Source organism: Gavialis gangeticus, unplaced genomic scaffold (genome assembly GCF_001723915.1).
Source record: "Gavialis gangeticus isolate Ggan-Ray unplaced genomic scaffold, GavGan_comp1, whole genome shotgun sequence".
Classification (NCBI taxonomy): Eukaryota; Metazoa; Chordata; order Crocodylia; family Gavialidae; genus Gavialis; species Gavialis gangeticus.
The window spans coordinates 38,622,733-38,633,822 of record NW_017729032.1 but is presented as its reverse complement, the minus strand read 5'-3'; the positions used below and the strand labels follow the sequence as shown (position 1 = coordinate 38,633,822).

Below are 11,090 nucleotides of genomic sequence, written 5' to 3'. Positions count from 1 at the left end.
GACCCTGAGCAACATGTGAATTGTAGGAGGTGGACTTACTCTTGCATTGTCATTGTCTCCCCCAGAACCAGGAGGGACCAGTCGCTGAGCTGGGAGGGCATGAGGGGGCCCCACTGCATGCTCCCTGGCAGACCTGGAAGTGGACCAGAAGTACTTCGAGTCCGCTTCTGGGTTTGCTGCCAAACATGCTGACAATCCATGGCCTGGTTGCAACAGGTGGTTTAGCAATGGAAAAAAATACCTTGAGAAGTAGAATCTTTGTTACTGTAAGCTTTAAAGTGCAAGGTAGACAGCTGTTGATTTGGGGTGAGTTATCCAGAGATAATCCCACTTTAAGCAAGGGATTTGAGGTCTCTTCCAGCACTGGTTTCCCATTAGTCCAGTGAAACTTCTGTTACCATCCTTCCCTAAATATTTTTCATCCAAACAGGCTACATTTTATCCATCCTCTCTCTTATTTATTTAGACTGTTACCAGTACATCATGAACATATACTGAAATTCCACTACCTTTACCTTTATTTCTAACTTTCCTGAACAAAATGTATATCTTAGAACAACACCCATGTTTCAGTCATAATTGTCTTTTCACTGTTTTTGTTACTCCTGTAATATCCAGTCTTATACTCTGCATCACTAGTTCAGATTTCTCTATTTTGTGATCAAACCCCTGACATGAACATTTAGATATACAAATTGTCCAGTTAACTTTTACTGATTAACCCAGTTATGTAGCTGGGCTGGGCACAGTTCTTTAGCTCTCTGTTGGTGCGTCTACATGTGCCCCTGATCGTGCAGTACCTGCTGGAACTGTACAGTCCCAGCAATGCACAGTTATTTTTAGATGCTATGTCACCGTAGCGACAATCTACAGCAACATAGCTTGTCTTTACCGTGACGTAGCATCAGCAACATGGTTTGTGCCCACCAATGCTATGCCACCATAGCTCATCACTACGGCAACCTAGCATCTCATGTAAATGCTCCCTGTATTGACAACATGACTGCTATTCTAAATGGCATTACTAGATAGTACTACAATAAAATAGTCATAATAAGATATATACTTGTACTGTATTTTCACTCCTAAGAACTGAAATTCTGGTACTTGCTCAGTCTTCACTTTGCTTGGTTATTGTTTCTTCTTCTTTCGCTTCCCTGTCTCTCTGTTCTCCTCTTTTCAGTCTATCTAAAACATGGAAGCTAAAATTTTAATCCTTTTTTGCACACCACTGATGTCACTCTTCCTTCCTTCTATCCCTTTACCTATGGTTTAATCTGATTTTGTCTCTAAATTGATTGTTTCAAACTCCTATACCTAGATTTCAGTACTCTCCATAGCTACATGCCAACCCACATCTCATATTTTCCCCCTCCTCTTGCACCCTTTGTTTTCATCTTCTCTTAAATACTACCTGGGACTAAACTGATTCAGAATGAAGTAATGTACAGTGTTTGTAGTTTTCATGTGACAGAAGACTTTTGTAAGAGTTTACAACATTTCTGAGATAAGACGCTGTGCACCAGGGGCCCTGTGCTGCCTGGCCTCAGATCAGAGGTTGGCTGTGTGCGTGTACCCAGGGACCATGGTAAGCTGTTTGTGGGGGAGCTGGGCCCAGGCGACTGCCAGCCAAGGCTCCCCAGCCCTGCTTGCTCCCCTGGGGCTAGTGGGTCACTGGGTGTTGGCTTCAGGGACTGGAAGGGCCCTCCCCCAGTGCAGGACTTAAACACGTGTCTGGGGCTGGCAGGGCTGGTGGCTCGACACAGGGCTCCCCATCAGCGATGGCATCCAGTTGCACCCAGTGTCCACAGCCTGCAGTATGCAGCAAGCCGGTGCCCGGCAAGGGCCCTCCCCCAGGGAGGAGCTGGCTGTGGAATGGCTGGCTGCTCCTTTCAGCCGGGCAGGCCCAAGGTCCCCTCCTCCAGTGATGCATCACTGGAGGCGTCAGGGCGAGGTGTGAGCAAGGGCAGGTCACCCCTGCTGGTGGAACTTGCAGGGGTACGGCCTGTTTCCTGGGGCACCAAAATACGGGTCAGCTCCCACATGAAGGGTATGGTCTTTTTGGGCATGACCAGACCGATGATTGAACTAAGTCATGGCCACTAGGTCTGTGTGAAGCTTTGGTTGCTGATTTGATTCAGCAGAGATTCAGCCCAATTCGGTGGCCAAATCTCCAAATCGAATCAGAAGACCCTTTAATCTCTCTGAATTGAATTGGAACCCTCCAAATCAATTTGGAGAGATTCGATGATTCAGACATAGACACAGCTTTAAATGTTTTTTCTGCATACCTCAAGGTACCAAGTGGCTCATGAATGCTGAGATGGTGTGGCACATGGAGCGTCCCACAGGAGCACGGGCGGGTTCCCAGTGCACTTGGCAGCAGACCTGGAAGTGGACCAGAAGCACTTCTGGTTCACTTCCGGGTCCACCAGGGATCACCCAGGGCACCCCCCCAGCTTAGTGACTGGTGCCTCCTGGGTCGGGGGGGGGCACCTGGGGTTCTCCCACGGCTGATCACTGAGCTGGGAGGGGCGCAGGGAGGGGGTACCCTTCATGCTTGGCAGTGGACCCGGAAGTGAACCACAAGTACTTCCACTCCACTTCTGGGTTCGCCAAGCACACGGGGAGCCCCCCCCCCCTCCTGTGGAATGCTCCATCCATCCCACCATCGCTTTCACAAGCTGTGCCTGGTACCTCAAGGTATGTAGAAAAAACGTTTAACGCTATGCCTATGGCCGAATTGCTAATTCTCCAAAGCAGCATTAAATCTTTGGATTTGGCCAAATTGAATCAAGACAGTCATCCAAATCAACGAATCAAATCACTGTCTCCGATTTGGTCTGAATCCGAATTGAATACGGTCCATTTTGCACACCTCTAATGGCCACCCACTGTGCCCGCAAAACCTTGGCCTTCATGTAGCACTGCCTTGCTATCCAGGAGTGGCCTTGTGCACATGCATCCCACTGGATATGGCCTCATAAACGTAGGTGTTCAAGTGCCGACCCCATTCAAACTGCCTCTAGACATCAGCCCTGCCCCAGAGTGCCCTGAGGTTGCGCACCTCCTCCCAGGTCCAGTTGGAGGCTGCTGGCTCTCTGGGCCCCCTCACAGTTGACCCTGTGATGCCAGCCTTGGAGGGCTGACAGCAGCACCCAGGACAGAGGCACAGGCAGGGACTTCAGAGGCACTTCACCACAGTGCCGGCAAAGAGACAGAACTGGGGGTGAGGAGCAGCAGGGAGCAGGCACTGGCCCTGCTACCATAGATAGCAGGGCCAGTATCCCTGGAGGGAATCTCAGGGCTGAGCAAGTGATGTAACAGGCTGCAGCCCTTTGCAACACTCACCTGTGGCCAAGGAGCAGCTCCAGATAGGGGACAAGACAGGCAGAGGCTGCCTGGGTCCTATCCAGGGGGGAACATGAGGCCTGGTGGGCTGCTGCAGATCGCACCTCCACAGGGCCTGGTAGGCTCCTGCAGACAAGGCACACAATGGCTGAAGGCTTTTAGCCTGCAGCTAGGGATTGCCACAGAGCACTCCAGCCACGGAGGAGGAGAGGCAGCCAGCCAGGAGCCCTGGAGATGGGCTTTAGTTGGCCCCCTAGTGGCTGGGCAGACCCAGCACTAAAGTCCCTCCGTTAATGTGCATTAACAAATCTATATGTGCATCAATGCACTTTAACTAATTTGATACTTGCTTTATGCAGGTGTAACCCAGGTGTACATAGGTATGTACTCCCTTCTCCAATTGAAGAGAAATGTCAACAGGGCTGGTGTGCTGTGGGGGGACAACTGATGGCTATATGCAGTTTCCCTCCTTTCCCTATAGATAGCCAAACCAGGACACTTTATAAACTTAACTATGTACAAATTTATTTACATTAAAAGTTAAATAGAAACATAAACAGAAATACATACATTTACATATACTATTAAACTTTAAACCTTATTCTATAGATAGATAGATAGATATCTATCTATACACCTATATAGCTATACAGCTATATATACACATCTATATAGCTATATCTATAGATATTTGTCAATCACCCCTAAAGATACAAATATGCTACTGCTAAATACCAGATAAGTAATAGGGGAGGGTCCTAGCAGGGCTTCAATTAACATCATATACTCCAAACTCTATTAACTACAAACTGACAATTATAAAATACACAAGACATATGCACAATAACAAACTATGGATAATGTCCATTCAGTCTTGTACCACCCAACACAGATTTCAGTAAAGGTCATACAATTTTAAACTCGATTAAAGTTCAAACTTATGTATAATAAAATACAGTTCACAAAATATAAGATGCTACCTCCAAAATATAAGGCACAAGAACCTTAATTATAAATTGACTGTTTAAAGAACACCACCACCTAGACTGTCCAGGAGTAGTGGCTGCACTTCAGTGACAGAAGGTAGGAGAGCGAGGGGAAGAATTTCCCAGTGCTCTTCCAGTTTCCCTCAGCCCAACAAAATGCATTCCCCAAAACAAAACCTTCAAACCCAGGGAGCCCTCTCTTTCTGGGCTTCCCCTCCAGTAGTCAGCTGCACCGACCCAGGTAACTTTCCCCTCCCCTGTGGGAATCCCCTTTCCCGGGAACTCACGACTCCAGGGAGCCAGGTAGAGGGTCCTCATCTCTCTCCCGGGAGTTGCCACCTGTCCTGCTGAGGCTCCAGCTGTCTTTGGCTCCCTCTGGACCCGCTGGCTAGAGGTGGCCCTGTGCATCATGGTACGCACTGAGGGCTTTACTCTTCTGCTCAGGGTTGGGGCCCCGAGCTGCCTTGCAGGGTTCCAAGGTCTCATTTTTGACCAGAGTCCCCCATGTAAGGCTTCAGCTTTAAAGGCCTGGCCTCATGCTGGGGGCGGAGGGGAGGGTTGTAGACCCCAGCCACCCCATGCTGCTCCTGGGGCCTGGGTCTGCTCCTGGACCCTCCATGCAACACTAGCTGCACCGAGTCTTCCTGGCCTCATGCCAGGGGTTGGAGACCCAAGCCACATCATACAGCTCCAGGGCCTCAGTCCCACTTGGACCGCACCGTGCACCGTCTGTGCACCAAGATCCTGGCCACTTACCAGGGGTTGGGGACCCGAGCTGCATCGTGCAGCTCCCAGGGTTCTGGTCCCTCTTGGACCCACTGTGCACTGCCACCTGCACTGAGCCCCTGGCCTCATGCCAGGGGTTGTGGACCCGAGCTGCCTCATGTGGCTCCCCGGGTCTTCACTCTGTGCACTGCTTGTACTCTGCGCCTCTGGCCACATACCAGGGGTGCAGACCCAAGCTGCCTCATACAGCTCCCAGGGTCTGACTCCGTGTACCAAACTGTACACCACTGTCGCTTCTCAGCAGTGCGACCGTAGGCCGCATCACTTGCCACTCCCATCCGGTGAGGAGGTCTTCAGGTTCTTCAAGGCTACTGCTCCGCCCTGCTGGGCAGCATTTCCTAGCTCCTTTTAGTCCTGCTCTCTTCTACGTCCCTCGAAGCAGTGTCCTTGTGCCAGACACGCTGTTCTTTTATACCCTCCAGAGGCTCCATCCCCTGATTGCAAGAGGACCAATTAGGGTGAGGGGAAGTATAGCCCTCACCCAGGTCCAGGCTCTTTGCCTTGCCCTGAGCAGGGGTGGGGCAGTCTGTCCCCCCCCACCACCTGATTGGTGGGAATGTCCCACCAATGGCTTGAAGCCCTTTCAAGCCAGCAAGCCAGGCTCCTACCAGCATGCCTGCCACACAGGTATCAAATTTAGGCATGAATAGCTTAAAATTGCCAATTTTAAGGCACTTTAAGGGCATGCATGTGCATCTTAAATTGAGCTAATGCACATGAAATGTACATGTGTATAGAGGTAACTTCAAATATGTTTCTTTTTCTTAAGTCTAGACTGTGTTTTCTCTTGACTTCCCCATTGCCTACCATACAGAAGAACTTGAAGAAAAGCCAGCTGGATAAGATTGAGCACAGAGATGGAAAGATGCAACAAGGTGTGCAAGGGGGAAAAAACAAATAAACAACCCCCCCACACACACACACAGAACAGCAGGAGTTGATTGAAGGGTTTGACCATTTGTTAATCAGGTTCAAAACATGGTGTTTTTGTTGTACAAGTGCCAACTGTCAACAACATTTGGAGTGGCAAAAGAAAAACCTTTAAAAATATTGAAATGTTTAACTTATTTCCATTCTGCAGGGCTTGAGAAAGACCTGTTTTTTCAAAATTCTTCATGAGCATTTTCATAGGAAAAATTATCAATTTTTTAATTAAAAATATCACAAATAGTTCTGAAAAGTTATCAGACAGTTCCTTTACTGAGAACGGTTTTGATAATTGTTTTGATAGTGTTTAAATAGTTAAAAAAAGAAAAATCACCTTTTTAAAAAATATTTTTTCTTTATCAAAAGAGAGCCATTTTGTAATCTTCAGATTGGCTTCAATCAACTCCTGCTGTCTTACTGAAGCTGTGCTAGAAAGCCATTTGGAAAAATCAATCTAGTGAGAATTTCCATTTGCTACATAATACTCCCCAAGGAGCACATTATTTTCTTTATGAGAAACCCATAAAGCTCTAACCTTCCAAATTTTGCCACTTCTTGATAATAAAATTTAAAAAAAACCCAACAAAATTATGACCTTGCTTTTGGGTCCAGAAAGCTAAGGTTCTTGTTCAGGTTTTTCACCACTTACTCTGATAATTGTGACTTTGTAACCTCCTTCTCAGTACCCTCCTCAAACCAATGCTACTGGACTCCAGTTCATAGAGAATGTATTTCTAAACTCAGCTTCATTGCTTATTGCTCTGACCAGCCCCTTTTTAAATCCCTCCATCAGCTCCCTCTTTACTGATGAATCCAGTTCAAACTCCTTGTCTTTATCAATCTTCAAAGACCCTCAAAACTCTGCCACTCCCTTTTTATCTTCTGCTGCCGCCTACTGTACCCTCAGCCCATAATCCTTTCCATTCCACTTCTTTAGAAAAACAGAATCCTCCCAAGGAACCTACTGAGCACCTAAATCATGCCTCTCTCCATCCTCTCAGGGTTTCATCCTGGTGCTAGGCCTTGATGGAAAAATATGAGCCCCTTCATTAGCCCAGGCCAGTAGGAGTAAGCTCAGGGACTTATGAACTCTGGGTGCTCTTCCTGTACTCTATCCTCCTTAGGCTACACTTGGTCTGCTTAATTTGGGGTTCTGACCCCTGCCACCTCAGTCTTGCCCTGGAGCTCAAATCCCTGCCAACTACCAGTCACTCTCTAGGGCTCTGACCAGATCCCTCTGACCCCAATTGCCTTAAGGGCTGAAATGATGGCTTTTGTTCTCCTCTATCACCACACCCATGTGTTGCAGGTGTTACTCTGCTGACATCTGCCTTGCTGTGTAGGCCCTCAGCTGTCTTGACTTTAGCCCACTATTATTCTAGCTATGTGGCTTCAAGCCATGGCCCACTTGTTCTGGTCCAACTCAGCCTCAGCATCTTGTTCTCCAGATCACCAACCCAGGTTAGGTTACACTCTGTTTGTCCCAGCTCCCTGGCATCCTCCAACCCAGGCAAGGCTGCCTGCTTTCTATGCACCAGCTCCCTGGGGTCCCTGACCCTTCCTGGGCTTTTGCTGTGCGCCCTTCTGGCACTTCTGTGGCCACCTTACTACCCCTATCAGCCACACCCAGTCCTTCAGTTCTCTATGCCAGCTACAATAAACCCCCTTTGGGGGCCAGGGGCTTCTAATTAATGGGGTTCTCAGCCTGCCCTTAGCTGTTTTAACAAGCCCTGAGCTGAACCTATTGCTCTCTCCCCTGCTGCACTTTAACCCCGTGTGGTTTTCTTTGGCTGTCTGTGATTTGGCAGCTGGCCCTTGCCTGGCCACCTATCTAATTGCAGCCCTGCAATGCTGGTTTCCTACACACTGGGCAAGTCAACATGTGTGCTTTAATGTGCAATAGACTATTTTACTGACCATTAAGGCATCATGTAAAAAACTGTGACATTGCACTGTCTACTGCACATTAGCATCACTAAAAATGCATGCAAATGTACTACTGTGCATTAGCACACCCTAAGTCACATTAAGTTAGTACCTCACATGGAGGTACTAAATTTAATGCACACTAGAAAAGGTGCATTAAGGCACGTGTAGATGTGCCCACTAAATAGCAGGGGTTAGGGGTCCCTCCTACATACCCTTCCTTCATTTAGTACATAAGATGGATGGTACTCACTGACTCAACAGCTGTCCAATACTTTATTTTCATTGTCAAGTATGTAACTCGTGTTATTTAGTACACCCTACTGTGCTCTGTTCCTAGCACCTAATAATTAACTTCCTCATGAACTCCCTATGGTGTTTCTCACCAAAGCGTATGCTTTCACAACATTAGTAAATCTATCTTTACAGCACCCTACTGAGGTATGGTTATATTATTATTCCTATTTTACAGATGGGTAACTGAGGTACACAGACATATATGTCAGAAAAACACACTGATTTTAAGTGCCTAATATGAGAAGTCTGTGCCTTAATTTTTCAGATAACCTAAGCATTTTATAATACTTTATTCATTTAGACTACAACTATCATTATTTTATTTGTACTTGAGAGCTAGCATGGGGGGGCCGGTGTCTCAAGTTGGGCACCCAGGCTAAGTACAGGCATTCAAGAAGCCCATGGTGGAAGCACTCTAACTTTTGAGCTTAAGAGACCCCATTTAGGTCCGGAGGAAACAGAACATGTTAGCCCTTGTGTTGACGGGGTGAGCTCAGAGCCTGCTGGCACAGCCCAAGCACAGCAGGAGTGGGAGCTTGCATGCCTCCCAACGTACCCTGTAAACTCCCCAGGCTGCCAGCTTCCCAAGCTAAGCCAGATAGCTAAGCCACCCCTGACTGGCTGGTGGCCACCCATCTGGATTTGATGTAGCCATGGCTCACCATGGCCATGAGCCATCAGCTGGCCATCCTACACATGGCTCAGCATGCCCGGCACCTGCCAAGTGTGTGTTGGATGCCTGGGTGCTGTGTGTGTGTGTGTGTGTGTGTGTGTGTGCGCACGCGCACATGCGCACACATGCCACAGACATCTGGGTTCTCTGTGTGTGTGTGTGTGTGTGTGCGCACGCGCACATGCGCACACATGCCACAGACATCTGGGTTCTCTGTGTGTGTGTGTGTGTGTGTGCGCACGCGCACATGCGCACACATGCCACAGACATCTGGGTTCTCTGTGTGTGTGTGTGTGTGTGTGCGCACGCGCACATGCGCACACATGCCACAGACATCTGGGTTCTCTGTGTGTGTGTGTGTGTGTGTGTGTGCATGTGTTAGTGCACATGTATGCACAGTATGTGTTCCAGATGCCTGGGTTTTGTGTGTATATGTGTGTGGGGATATTCAGGATGCCTGGCTTCTGCATGTGGGATTGAGTGCATGTGTGTGCCCCCCCCGCACAAACAAAACTCAGGTCCCCTAGACACTCACACACACACATGCAGGCGCACTCACACATAGAACCCAGGTGCTTGGGATACAACTGGGCCACTGACTTTCACACAGCCAATGAGGACAATGCCCACCTCTTGTGTAACTCCCCGTTACCTGGGGAGATGGAGAGTGTATGCTATGTTTCCAGAGTCCCCAGTTTCATCAGTAGCAATGTCATCATCACCCTCCAATCCTCATCAGGGCCCAGGCCTACCCCTTCCTGTTCTGGCTCATGAGGCCCTCTGGGGCACAGGTGGACTGCTGGAAGGAGAACTTCAGCTATGGACCAGACTTGACACTACCAGCACATGTGGAGCAGGGATGAGGAATAGGGTGAGCCCCGCATTGACAAGTGTGGCTCTGGCCCTGCAGAGTGGCAGGCTGTCCAGATCTGTGAAGCCCTGGCCAACTGCCTCCTTATCTGTGTAGACTGGGAGCCCTTGCCAAATGAGTAAGACCAGAGAGCTTGGATTGCCCATGCCCTGGCACTGGGCCATGGGTCTCTTGCCATGGGTGCCTCTAGCCCTGTGTCACTGGCCCTGCTGCCCACAATCCAGGCTGTCCAGGCACTGTCCCCCTTCTTCAGTCCCTCCCCAACCTCCCCCAGGGGCACACACTGGGGGCACACACAGGGGAACATGGCATAAAGAAGAGACATGCTTCAGTTTAAAATGTTGTGGTTGCCAAACGTTTCCTGTGTTTAATAAAAAAAAACCCTCCTGAACATAGTTTGTGTCTCCACTTAGTCCTTCCTCCCAATAAACACAAAACAGCAAACCTTTGGTGCTGGCAGGGAAGGGGGCAAGGGTGGAGTAGGGGGTGACATAACCTGGAAGGCGGTTTGGAGTCAAGGGGAATGCTGCTGGGCCTGAATTCAACAAAAATGAAACCTTTTGGAGGGGAGGCATGGCATATGGGGCTTTTGACCTGGCACTAAACTTTCAGGAATCTGGAGTCAAGATCAGGGATTTCTCCATGTAGGAGCTAGACAGCTGCATGATCCTTGACCCAATGTCCATCTGAGAGGAACTGCACACCAAAAAGCATTGCTGCAGTGGGCACAAAAGACTGCTGGCCCTCCCACATGGCCCCCAAGGCTGTCTTTCAAGGACCAAAAACCCACAGCCCTCGCTGACGCCTGGGGGTCATGTCAGGCAGCTGGCCTCAGTTGGAGAGCTACCTATTCATAAAATCATAGGAAATTAGGGTTGGAAGGGACCTCAGGGGGTTGGGCCTAAATGACCTCCTGCTCAAAGCAGGAACAGCTCCAACTAGATCATCCCAGCCAAGGCTTTGTCTAGCCAGGTCTTGAAAACCTCCAGCAACGGAGATCACACCACCACTCTGGGTTACTCTGGGTAACCTGTTCCAGTGTTTTTCTACTGTCCTAGTGAGAAAATTCTTACTAATATCTAACCTAAACTTCCCTTGCTGCAACTTGAGACCATTGCTCCTTGTTTTGTCATCTGCCACCACTAAGAACAATCTAGCTCCATCCTCTTCTGAAACCCTCTTCAGGTACTTGAAGGCTGCTATTAAATCATAGTTTCATAGATGTAGAGTCGGAAGGAACCTAAGTAGATCACTAAGTCTGACCCCCTGCCCT

The 11,090-nt window shown here is 48.7% G+C and overlaps 1 long non-coding RNA gene across 1 annotated transcript in view; it reads right to left on the bottom strand.

The window, feature by feature from the left end:
* LOC109303329 overlaps positions 1–11,090 on the bottom strand; it is a 20,347-nt gene that overhangs the window by 6,915 nt on the left and 2,342 nt on the right. The window contains exons 2-3 of the long non-coding RNA XR_002099057.1: positions 7,586–7,601; positions 2,265–2,268 (exon numbers count right to left, since the gene is read on the bottom strand). This is a non-coding gene — a long non-coding RNA (uncharacterized LOC109303329). The remainder of the gene's footprint in view (positions 1–2,264; positions 2,269–7,585; positions 7,602–11,090) is intronic.